Source organism: Rhynchophorus ferrugineus, unplaced genomic scaffold (genome assembly GCF_030347505.1).
Source record: "Rhynchophorus ferrugineus isolate W39M unplaced genomic scaffold, kcgeb_rfMv2 rfM4, whole genome shotgun sequence".
In the NCBI taxonomy this organism is placed as follows: domain Eukaryota; kingdom Metazoa; phylum Arthropoda; class Insecta; order Coleoptera; family Curculionidae; genus Rhynchophorus; species Rhynchophorus ferrugineus.
In genome coordinates this window covers 3,167,641-3,180,390 of record NW_027472583.1, presented here as the reverse complement: position 1 = coordinate 3,180,390, position 12,750 = coordinate 3,167,641, and the positions used below count along the sequence as shown (strand labels likewise).

The 12,750-nt window shown below is 31.2% G+C and overlaps 1 protein-coding gene across 2 annotated transcripts in view; it reads right to left on the bottom strand.

The window, feature by feature from the left end:
• Positions 1–12,750, bottom strand: part of Cad99C (Cadherin 99C) — a 78,213-nt gene that overhangs the window by 47,773 nt on the left and 17,690 nt on the right. The window lies entirely within an intron of this gene.

Genomic DNA, 12,750 nt, shown 5'->3' with positions numbered 1-12,750 from the left:
TTGATGATGAACGGAAACACAATTCAAGAAACTTTCAGGTAGCTTATAAATTGATGTTTTCAAACATTTACATGTGAGGAGAAAAGTTCAAAAAGAGAGAAATGGATTTTCGAAGCATTTCAACGTCCTGATTTCTTTATTTTACAAACAAAAATAATATTAGGTGCTGTGTTCCGGCTGTCGATGAAAAACGAAAAGAACTGCCACAATCCCAAGTGAAAAAAGACATAAGTTAGACAAGGAAAAAAGATAGGAAAATGATGGGAAGCATTTTTTTTATAACAGATCTCGATAGGCTCAACATGACATGTCATGACTTGACACATATGTCATTTTACTCTAATGATATCAAGCTTCAAAGCAATACATGTTTTATTTTGATAGAGTAATATCGTCATAGATTTATATTACCTTAAAAATGTCAACTTTGGTTGCTGGAAACGTGGTTTCGAAAGTGGTGATTTCGATGTGCAAGACAAGGAACGTTCTAGTAGACCGAAAAAATTTGAAGATGCGAAATTGCAAGAGTTATTGGATGAAGGCACCACCCAAACCCAGATACAATTGGCAGAAATGTTGAATGTGGCCCAAGAAACGATTAGTGGCCGATTACAAGCAGTAGGGAAAATCCATAAAATGGAAATACGAGTACCACATAAATTGAATGACAGGCAAATGGAAAATCGAAAAATCGTCTGTGAAATGTTGCTTCAAAAGTATGGTCGGAAGTTATTTCTGCATCGAATAGTAACGGGTGGTGAAAAGTGGATTTATTTTAAAAATCCCAAGTACAAAAAATCATGGTTATCACCTGGCGAACGCGGGATCAATAGGCCCGAAATCACAGAACGATAACGCGCCGTCTCATAAAGCAAAACCAGCCAGGGAAGCGCTGCGAGTACTTGGATGGGACATATTCTTGTGCCCATTGTACTCTCCAGATCTTGCACCGTCGGATTCAATCAATGAGATACATGCTTGCAAAGCAACACTTCGACAATTTCGAAGAAGTTACAAAATGGTCGATGAATGGCTTTGTTCAAGGGTCATTATGTTATCCATAAATTGAGAGATAGGCAAGATGTATAGAATAAAAGAGCCAGTACTTTGAATAAGTACATTTTTCCATTTTCTAGGTATTTTATCGAAAAAAACGGTAATGACTTTCAAGGTGCATCTAGCATATATATTTACACATTTTTCTACGGTATAAATGATGAAACACCATCTCGTTAACATTCAGAAAGGTTAATGCCACAATAATGAACCAAGGTAAATATATTGAGTCGCTAAATGTTTGTGCTGAATTCGAATACCGGGTAAGCAATCATTCAACATAAAAAGATCCGTCAACGATACTTCTGTCGTACCCAAATTACGGAGAAACAGTGCTATTCCCGGGAAGGATATATTTGCCGACGAATAATTTTCTGTCTTAATCTTTCGTCTTTTTTTGCAACACACAAAACTCGTTACCCCAGCGTTGCTTGTACGTCTCCATTTTAGTACTTTCACTCGCCGTCGGTAGCCAAGAATAATGCAAAAAAATGGGCGTCGACTTGCGAAAGATCAAGGAAAGTTAATATTCTGATTGCTGTCCTTGGAGCGAAACCCACGGAAGTTAAAATATTTGCAAGCAGTCTGATGCATATGTTATGTAAACAGGTATCAGTAGACAGAATATGCGTCGAGACACCAATCAAAAGCGTCAAAAATAATTGCGGTTTCATATTTTTAGTTTTTTATGTTATATAAAAACTTCTTATATCTGCAGATTACGTGTAGTTTTTAAATTGGCTTGCTATTCTGATTGTTGTCATTTTATCTTATTATGTTATTAAGTAATGAGTTGGGGAAGGGGTTTTTTCCATGTTTTTCAAGACGGACTTATTCATATACCCTTCAAATGCTAGTCAACAATATATATGTTGCTTCGATCGATGATTTTTTACCATTTTTCTAGTAAATAAAAATTATCTCGGTATAGAGACATACTGAATCAATATTTTCACAACCCTCTTTTGGAATTTTCAACAAACCTCACTCTTAACCTTAACTTTCTCAGTAGTACATAAATATACTTTATATCAATACCATTTTCCTCGAGATATACTTCCTCTCAGAACCTCTTGGGATATCTTCAAGGGCAGTGCATTTACATATGTGATGAAGAATACCTTAATATTTTATTTCGGCAGTGTCTTCCTAGTCAAACTCCGACAATAGTTGAAATACTTTACTTAAAAAGTCAGCAAAGGTGCTGCCTTTCTCCTATGTTGTTCTTAATAGGTGTTGTTTGGGCTTTAGGCTTCTTTATGGTTTTAGTTGCTTTCCACAGCGAAATATTCGTCTCTTTTATGGTTGTTATTGTTAACATATAGTTCTGGAGGTTGTTGTCAGTGAATATTTCTATGAGACTTTTCAATTCTTTCGAATATTTAATAAATGAGATATTGAAAAACAGTAAAGATATTTTCGTTAATAAATTATTATCTTTTCATTGTTAAGCTCAAAATGTAAACCTCAACACTCGATAGTATGGTTTTATTAAGTAATCGTTTCTGAAAAAGCTGGTGAATGTATATAGTTTGAAAGTGTCTATATTGATAATTATTAATAATAAACGCTTAGGTATAACAAACATATTCTGTTATATAACTAAACCATATTTTTGAGTAAATTTACTACATTAAAAATGGCTGCTATGTGAACTTGCTATCAAAGCTGAAACTACTACAGTCACTGATTCGGTAGTAAACCGCACTAAATGACAAAAACACTTAAAAGTGGTACCTTATTTTATTATATTATATTATTTTATTGTATTAGACTAAGTAAGAACCAACGAGTCTTCCTAGGTATGGTTCCCCTTTTAAGTTACTGTAGAGAAAAATTATAACTTAGTCCGCAACGATTAGTAATAATATATTTATAAATTAAAAACAAATTATATAAATGTTAAAATATATTTGATCGATACAGTATATAATAATGTTTATATCTTCTTAATTTACTTAACAACGAAAGAATTTACTCAAAAACTACTATACCAGTCCCCGAATTCTTTCCAGAAATAATCGAAAACGGTATAGTTAATCGTAAGTTTCCTTGTGAAACCTAATGCGTGTAAAAGGTCTCACATAAATTAACACGTTTCGTTATCCGTTGCAAATAGAAACTTATTTTAATTAACATTGTTCCGATATCTGGTTATTTAAATTTCATTCATTCTCTTAGATTTTTAAACGTTTAGACTTTTCATCGCGACTAAATAGAGTAATATGAACCTCTACGCTCCTGGTCATTTTTTCCGTAACTTTCTGAAGCTATGGTCTATGGCCAGCAAAATCGTTTTTAGTACTTCTTCGCTGAACCTGTCAGATTAGAGTAATGGGGCCCCTAAAGAAAACAAGCACCTAAAACACGTCCCAACAATTTGTACAAATTTTAAAGATAGTTTCATTAAAAATCACTGTTTAGCATAATGATGGTTAGGTTTATAACAGTAAATACTTTTGTAAATATAAAGTCACCATTAACATTGACATAAAGCTATTAATTTTAACTGTACCAAAATCTTTTTGTTTTGTAACTAGCTAAATAAAATAGATAGAATATATTTTAATAGATTTTTAAACTTTTTGGTTAATTGTCATACATATTTTGTCTCTATACCAACAATTCATTTATTCAGCAGCAAACAATGGATTTTATGGTCAACACTTATGGTTAATTACAGCTAAAATGAGCAATAGCATTATAACAGAGTTTTAATTGAAATAAATAGGCGATATAATCAAACTCCTTTGGCATCAAGTTAAATATCAAATATTTTGCAGTGATATATGTTAAGTATTTACTCTAAATCAAAATATCAGTAAATATTAATAATACCATATATTTATATTTTTTTTAATTTACTCGAAAACTACTATATCAGTCCTCTAATTCTTTCTACAAATAATCGAAAACGGTATAGTAAACTGTAAGCTTCCTTGTAAAACTTAATGTCTGTAACAGGTGTCACATTAATTAACACGTTTCGTTATACATTGCATATTGAAATTTATTTTAATTAACATTGTTCCGATATCTGTTTATTTAAATTTCATTCCTGTTCTTAGATTTCTAAACGTTTAGACATTTCATCGTGACTAAATAAACTAATATGAACCTCTACGCTCCTGGCAATTTCTTTCTTAACTTTCTGAAGCTATGGTCTATGATCAACAACATTTTTTTTAGTACTTCTTCGCTGAACCTGTCAGATTAGAGTAATGGGGCCCCTAAAGAAAACAAGCACCTAAAACGTCCCAACAATTTATACAAATTTTAAAGACAGTTTCATTAAAAAAAACCCTGTTTATTATAATGATGGTTTAGTTTTCAGGTCAAGTCACCGTTGACACTGACATGAAGTTATTAATTTTTACTGTGCCAAAATATGTACTGTATGTAAATATACCAATTTGCTAACTGAAATGGATATAATATATTTTATTCCATTTTTAAAATGTTTTGGTTAATGCTTATTAATCTTTTATCTCTATACCAACAATTCATTTATTCAACAGCAATCAATGGATTTAAAGGTCAACATCTAAGTTTTATATCATCAAGTTTTATAGCCTAATAATAGAGTTTTAATTGAGATAAAGAATTGATATAATCAAACTCCTTTGACATCAAGTTAATTATCAATACGTGTAAAGTAGTTACCCCAATTCAGAATGTTATATATATATATATATATATATATATATATATATATATATATATATATATATATATATATATATATATATTTGAAAGGTAATTTAAATATGCATAAGCAATGACGTGTTGGAAGGAACATGATGTATGAAGAAATATGAAGAAAATAAGTAAGTGCCTCGGCTGTAGTTGAACAAGCTGGCAGTAATTTTTGTACCAAGACTAGCGGGAGTATTTATAGTTAAATACACAAAACGTTATGTTTTATTATAGCTCGTGGGTAAGCCTCACTGCCAACCAGTGGTGTCAACTAAAACTTATTTCTTAGTAAATGTAACAATAATATTTTTAACGTTAGTTAAGCAACTAATAGTTAAAATTAGTACATATTTTATGTCTTTATCTTTAATATGTTTTAATATTATTTAATTAAACACTAAATTAATTATTTAAAATACATTAATTATATTTATATGTTATTTGATAAGCGATATCTACTAATGAAAACGGAAAGTATCAATGTAAACAACTGTTAAACAACGTAGCTTAACTATTAAATTCGATGGTTTTAACAATTGTCTAAATAAATTAACGCTAATACGTTTTACGCTTAGTATTACTGAATTATTTAGTGCATCCAAACACCAATCATGAGATACTCAAAATTCCTTTTGCGATATTCATTACTTTTGTTGGTTAACTTGAATAAATCTGTTACCGAAACCCGCCAAACTAATGGTAAAGTTGTCCCAGCATATCCTAATTTTAGATTTTGGTTAAAAGTGGTCATATTGATGTCAATGACATAGAGCGGCCTAGAATACTAAAAGAGTTTGAATATCATGAATTGCAAGATCTATTTTACGAAAACCTAGGTCAAACTTTCAAAAACAATCCGACAGCTTAACAGCTGAAGAATCAGTGGTTTTCAGGCATTTACAAACAATAAGAAGGGCCTTGAAGAGGAAAGAAGAATAATAGGAGAAAAGAACAAAAGGTCATGGTCAGCATTAGTCTAAGGGATTCATTTATATCCACATGGAAGCCACATATTCATGGCCATAACGTCTCGCTATGGTGGCATCAGCAAGGTGTGTCCTACTCCACAAATTTATCATGTAAAAATTAAAAATTATCTAGATTAAGCCTGTGTGGTGTGTGACAATATTTTTTTCTGAAATGTATATAATTATATACATAGGGATTTTGTATATATGTTATTAATGTAGGAATGTTCGTCGAGTCGGTCAGTCGGTCGAAATGTGTGGCTGACGCTGTGATTATTTGTCAGAACACTCACTATTATTTTTGGAAGGAATTTGCAGGAGAACTGAAAAACACTGGTTGAAGCAATACTGTTTATTTTAATATCAAATTATACATGTGGTCGATGGGAGAATTGACAGGATATTAGATTAGGTAGAGGAAGTACGGTAGCGCTGTGGAAGTGGTACTATTACAAGGGGATGGAGAAAAGAAAAGAGAGCGAGACGTCGTCGTGATGGTCTGTTATAGCCTGGAACTGCATGGTACCAAAGGGTCGTGGCGGTCGCCACACTAATAATTGCTACAAACCAAGATACCATAAAGTTTATATACACAAGGCAATGCCACAGCAATTTGACCCATATTTTTTATGTAATGGTTTTCAGCATAAAATGATACAGTTGTTATATTAAGAATATGAATAATAAGTATATGACATATATTTGGATTAAAAAAATTATATTATTAATACAATTACAACAGGAAAGAATGAGGAAATTTTTTTCAATATAATAAAACAAAAAGATAGAAATAATAGATATTAAATTAAGGGCAACAATGAAATGTGTAATTGAATTTCAATTCATTCATTGCTCAGTGAAATGTGACGTCAGAGTTGTGACCTGCATAGCAAATTTTATCAAATAACCAATCAAATGTTTTCACAGCAAAATGCTTCCTTTATAGGTGCTATAATAGAGATTTATATTGACTAATCAAATTACTTGAATGGGCAATTATAACCCCATCTAGATATTGGGGGTAGCGGAATATTACTTCACAGACCCCTATTGAGTTTTCTCTCTGAATTTATCTAAATGATATTCAAGTCAAGGTTTTAGGCTATTTCGAAACTTAAACATCAAGAAGATTTTAAAATGTATATAAAGCAAGAGTTATAAGACCAAGCTTCTCTGGTCGTACTTAAATATTCTCCGGATTTTCTAGTTTATTGAACGGACAATGAAAACAGAGTATTTACTAGCCGCAACAGGCATTTGTTTAAATAGGATGACTCGATGTCTCAGGATCAGAACTCACATCCTAAAGATATAATCTGTGACAATTACGAAGCTTCGACCAATTTTATTCAATAAATTCCAATAATACACAAGCGACTACGTAAGTTTCCAGTCTAAAACTTCCTAATATAGTTGGAGTTTCTTCTTAATACATTCGGCACAGAATATGTTGCTCGCCTACAGATTTAATCTTTATTGTCTCTTTAACGTCTTAAAGCATTAAAAATACAATTCCCGTAAAGTATTATGTGAAAAACGTTTCTTTAAATTCGATTTTTTATGCTAGTTTTGATGTGAAATGTAGGCAGACAAAAAGAAAAGGTAGACAGGTGGTAACTTCGGTTCTCTTAGTTCCTGTGAGTGAAGTTGACCGAAAAATAGAATGCGACAGCGGATAATGTCAGGTACGCTGCATTAGCAATGATTTACGGTTAAAAGAACCGCATAAAAAGGAAAATACATTATGCAATAATGTAGGTGCAAAATCCTCTACCTATTTTATTTCTAGGAAAAATGGTTACTAGATAATCATTGAATTGAATTGTTAAAATATCTCCTTTCTATATATGTCGAAAAGTCGCACATTTTGATTTATTAGTTTTCTCAATATAATATTAATTTTATTTTTAATTCTTTTTGTGTAGCAAAAACACAGGATATGGTTTTGGAATACAATCAATTATCCAGAAATTTTCAGTAGAAGCAATCCCTCACAATGAAAAATCAGTACATCCAAGATCCAACTTGTTTAAAATATACCCGTATTTCAGGATAATTCGACACTATGGATACGAGTTTCAGAAAAAGGGTTTACCATCTGTATCTTAAATCTTGGGATGACGAATGAGTGATGTGGAATCAATATTTTAGTTAAAAAAATTCTGGTAGTATTAAAGAATGAAATTGTTATTGTAACCTAAGAAATCTTCCGTTCGGATAAGATAGTAAATTACGCAAATTACATAATTAAAGTTCATTATTACGAATTATTTAAACACCCAGCTAATAGCCCCTGATTTAGCTATCTTTGGTCAATTGAGTCCACGGCCTGACATATAGATGGCACTACTAGAATTAAATCCATATGTTTTTTAGTTAGCCCTAACCCTCCAAAGATGGGTGTATAAATTTGACAGCTGTCGGATCATTACTTTGTGAATTATACCATTTTGAGTGAAGCAACATTTGTTATTATGAAAAAAAATGGATAAAAAGAGAATTTCGCGTGTTGATAAAATATTGCTCTTTGAGGGGAAAAATACAGTTTAAGCAAATATTGGCTTGATGCCGAGTTTCCGGACATTGCTCCAGGAAAATCAACCAACCAATCAACAGTGGGCGCTCAAAAGAGGTTGTTACCGACGAAAACATTAAAAAAATCCACAAAATGATTTTGAATGACCGTAAAGTAAAATTGAATGAAATAGCAGACACTCCAAAGATATCAACTGAACGTGTATATTATATCATTCACGAATATTTGGGTATGAGAAAGCTCTGTGCAAAGTGGGTGCCGCGCGAGCTCACTTTTGACCAAAAACAACAAGTTGATGATTCGAAGCAGTGTTTAAGGACGATCCAGCGTAATAAACCAACCAGTTTTTGTGTCGATATGTGACAATAGATGAAACATGGTTCCATAAATGCACTCCGAAATCCAATCGACAGTCATCCGAGTGGACTGCGCACGACACTGAACAGTCGGCTAGCAAGTTTATGGCGTCTGTATTTTGGGATGCGCATGGAATAATTTTCTACTACCTTGAAAAAGGAAGGACCATCAACAGCGACTATTAAATAGCGTTATTGGACTATATTGAAGGACGAAATCGCCGAAAAACCGCCGCATTTGAAGAAAAAGAAAGTGCACCAAGACAATGCACCGTGTCACAAGTCAGTGAAAACGATGGCAAAAATCCATGAATTGGGCTTCAAATTGCTTCCTCATCCACCGTATTCTCCAGATGTGGCCCCCAGCGTCTATTTCCTGTTCTCATATCTCAAAGGAATGCTCGCTGGGAAGAAATTTTCGTTGAATGTAGAGGTGATCGCCGAGACTGAAGCCTATTTTGAAGCAAAAGACAAATCGCACTACAAAAATGTACTATGGTAGGCCGGGGACGTTTCAAGTGACCTGTTATTATATTATCTCAAAACTCTTTCCTAGCAAATAATACCGAAAAGTTTTTGCTACATCACTTTGTTGCAATATTTTAGAAATTATATTTAAAATTAAGTCTACAAGAAGCGATTTCTTTTTATTTTACGACATTAACATTGAAATAATACAAAAAAAAAATATTAATAGATAAATAATTTCTGCTATACGCAATAATTAATTTAATAAAATGTTATGCTTCAGTGCAATAAATAAGTGTAAAAATGATTTTAAATTAGATTAAAAATTATATAATGCAACTTATTTTAATTGAAACGATGTAAAAAATGTAACTCTGAAACAATGGGAATAATAAGTTTACAAGTTTTTAATACAGTGGAACGTTAATAATAAATAAAAAATATTTCAACCATAAAAGGTTTATAGAAACTAGGTTAAAAGTCTATGGAAAAAGTAGTTTATAAATTATCGATCTTACCGTTATTAATAATTACCATGTTGTTGAAAACAAGATATGTAATATTAATTCTTAACTACTGCATCACTTTGTAAATTTTTATTACAAATAGTGAATTTATTTTTCCCAATAGTTGAAAGAAATAAATGTTAAAATATTACAACTAGTTTTACTTAAATTACTATCGAATGACCAACTAATTTTTCTGAATATTACTCTTTCTCACATGGTACTAGTTCTTCAAAGCTTTTTAAACAAATTGAAAATTTCAAAAAGCACTTCAAGGACAACATATTGCTAATTCAGGAAGTATTAGTATAAGTTTCCACTACTGTTGTTAAAATATCGTAATACATGAACTTACTGAGCAACCTTCTTCTATAAATATACACTCTTTAATCTAACAGCAACTGTCAATGTCTACAATTACACGAATTTTTGATACGTGTCAGTTGAAGACGATATCTAGAATCCAATGAATCATTTATTTTCTGTAATGTATGTTCTATGATATTAAAAGTATTGCATTCCATTGTTTTCCATATGATATTGCTGAAGCACAAAAATAGCTTTTAAAATGAAGCTGATATACTCCTACACAAATACAGGAAGGTTTAAATACAGGTGCATTTTAGACTATATAAATGTGCACACAAAAGTAAGAAAGCATTGGTTGAGAAATATCCACCATTAGGATCTCCAAAATAATTAGAAGTAATAAAAAATATAATTTATTCTTTAAAAGATAGTAAATTAAGAGATATTCCAATTGAACTGAAATTTATAACATATATTTCTTCACACTCTATTATTTGAACAACAACAAAAGAACTAAGAAGTAAATGTATAGGTGATAATATTGCAATTAAAAATTGTTACATCTGAATAGCATACATGTTGAATAGCTCTTGATTCTTACATTTTAATGTTATTTTCATATGTATTGTGTATTTGGTGTTTGGAGCATCTTCAACAGGATGTTTTAACAAGAAAAATTATTACTTTTGATATATTGTATTGGTATGTATATTTATATTAAATTTTATTAAATATTTGGATTATTTTTCATCTATAAGAATAAAAGGGAATACTACTTACATAGCATTATATTTAATGTCATAAAGAATAAACATTTCAGAAAATTTTTATACTACATATATAAAAGGGCTAATAAAAATTGTTAATATTATATAATATATAATATACATAAAAATTGACAGAAATATTCGACCCTTGACTGTGATCACTGGTGCTAAAGTCGAACAAAACTTGGTTACATTTTTATATGTGGGAAATACGTTCCCTATATTTTACAGTTGAAGACGATATAATGAAAGGTAAGAAATATATCATACGATTAGTAATCAATCCGCTATGTTAAATACTGATTGTTTCTTGAATGTTGTGTGGGAAACTTGTTAATAAAGCTTGTAAAAAAGGGGCTTATTATATGCAAAATACCCATAGGAGGATTAGTCATAATTTATGATAAAATCCACATGACTTGTGAGGATAATGACAATCCAAATACGAGACCTGTTTAGAAAGTGGTTTCGGTTCATCGACAGATCGGTTTGATTAATATTAATTTTTCTCTTTTAAGGTTAAATATATTATAATTGTATTTGGTGAATCGTGATTCAGGTGATGCGTAAATTTGTTTGCAGATGTGTGGTATATTATCAAAATAAGTTTCTATTGAGGTTAACATAAAAAAAAACATTTAATTTAAGGAATATATTATGGCATACATATTACAACTAGTTAAATACAACTATATAGCAATTTTTGGATCTTATTGGTTTTATGGTTATGATTCATAAACCCGGAAAGACGTAAGGGTCAATATAATCATAACCAACAATGCCCAAATATTGGATCATCAATAGAAAACCACTAGAAGAAGACAAAAATTCGTTCTGCAATATTTTTAGATGTTGCTCAAGATTTCGATAATATTTGGAGTGTGTATTTAAAGCATACGATTAATGAAATGCTTCTTCCTGTTCAATATTTAAAAGCTTTATTAGTTGTATTTAGCTGACCGATAGTTCAGACTCAGACCAGAAGATAACGTTTTTGGCTTGAAGAAAATAAAAGCAACTATGCCACCAGTGCTTTATCTACTATACACTCGGGACTAGCCTGCATTCAAAGAAAGTGTTGTTGCTACATTTACAAATGACACTTCAATCTTAGTCATTGGATGTACTAAAAACACTAAATCAACTAAAAAGTTATAAACAGCCATTTCCAAAATACAATTCTGGACAGAAAAGTGACAGTGGCATTAAAATTAATCAAAACTAATCAGTGCATCTTGATTTCACCAAAAATAAAACATAATCAAGCACAAGTCAGTATATATAAATCAGCAAGTAGTACCATTGAAAATACAGCCAAATATCTTGATAGTATGAATGTTAATATCAGGTGGAAGTGACATGTTGAGAAAAGGTTTTTAGAACTCAAGCAAAATAACAAAATATGTACTGGTTATTGGATATACATTCAACCCTGTCAGTATATAATAAGCTTTTGCTTTATCAACAAGTTCTGAGACCAGTGTGATCGTATAGCGTTCAACTCTGGGATTGTACCAAAGCAACAATAATATCATAAAAAAATTCCATAACAAGATGACAATAGCCAATGATGACATAGTCAGAAGATTAGAGAGAGTAACTGCCTTTAATCTAGATAAATGACATTCTAAGTAAACCTCATTGCACATTTAAAACAATTTTTATAAACTTTAAATCTGCATATTGATGTTGACATTGGATTTATTTGTTGCTCACCATAGGTTCACACTGGCTTCAAGGTTTGTTGGTATAATACGAGTTTACTGTCGAGTGTTAATTTGGATTGTGGTTCAAGTAACCACCACATTTTTTGAGGTTCATACAAAGTGCTGCTCGTTGTCATATGAACTAGACACAACGTGACAATTTCATCAGGTTTTAACAGCTCATGGAACAAATTCAGATCCTACATAAAGAACAAAACTTTTACAATTTCATTTATCTTCGTATCGATGTTGACATCTATGATAATGACTTTTATGCTGTTCCAAATAGTTATATACCATAGCATATTTTAAAGGTAACAATATACGGAACTATATAGTTTTCTCAGTCACTGAGCTTTGATTATTAACATTTCAGAAGGTA